The following is a 1,116-nucleotide window of genomic DNA, read 5'->3' as shown; positions in this document are numbered from 1 at the left end:
CCCCTGTTCCTTACAAGAGAGGGGCGAAGTGGAATATACCAGAGAGGGAAGGAGAGAGAGACTGCGTGATGGAGGACACAGGCTCCTGAGCACTCTGAGAGCACAGGGCACCGAGTCTGGGAGGAGGGAAGGTGGGCAGGGAAGCATGAGACGAGGGCAGGTGAAGTACTCACGCACAGATGCCAACGGCTACCTGCCTTAGAACCGTTCCTCACTAAAAACATAATCCCAATTATTTTTAGCACTAGTCACACAGTTTAGGGAGCCTGGACCCCTCTCCAGACACCTGAATGCACACTGGGTTCTCTACACCACTAAGGTGGCCACCCCTCCCTGGCTGGGGACAGGATTAGGCAGAGACACCCCGTAGGTGTCCAGACGTCCTTGGAAAGACTTTCCCCACTATTTAAATAAGGCACATGTTAGGAAATGGTCTCCCTATTGCTGTCAACATTCATCGGCTTTGGCGTGCCACCCAGGACAGAGGTGACCTCCTGAGACCTAAGGATGGCAGGGTGGATGATGAGAAGACCCTGACGTCCACTGCGCCCCGCATCTGAGCAGGCCAGCTCTGGGCCCTCACACAAGGGCGTCAAGACCTTCTGTTACATAGCGTGATACATGCTCCTTACCATTGAAGCCACTTCTTTTCAAGTTCACTGCTCTTTATAGCTAAAACACCCTCACTGATGTAGTAGCAATTATACTTTTAATTTGTTCATTAAAGCAAATGCCCACAGGAGCTGTGTTAGCACAGCCCGCCTCGCTCTACACACCTCAGAGTACCAACACTTTAAAGCCTTATGTTTTTTTTCTAATTAAACAATTCACAGATTACACAAATTTACACTGACCCTTCTCCTAATTAGCCCAAATTATTTTGGTTTCACTTTAGCTAGTGATTTATTCTCAGTTCGTTCTCCCAAGTGAAAGGCAGGAAGCACTTGGGAAACGCCGTGCAGGGCACGTGGCTGCAGTTCCCACTGTCTTTACTCAAGGGTCTGAGTTAAGATGGTCCTGTCTGCACCGACTCTTTGGGAGTCTCTGAAATAAGTGAATTTCAGTAAGGTCAGAAGTGGGCCCAATCTTTTGTGATTTAAGCCAATCCAAGTTCTC

Source organism: Otolemur garnettii, unplaced genomic scaffold (genome assembly GCF_000181295.1).
Source record: "Otolemur garnettii isolate 467f Iridium unplaced genomic scaffold, OtoGar3 scaffold00139, whole genome shotgun sequence".
Taxonomy (NCBI): Eukaryota; Metazoa; Chordata; class Mammalia; order Primates; family Galagidae; genus Otolemur; species Otolemur garnettii.
Note: the sequence above shows the minus strand (reverse complement) of the source record.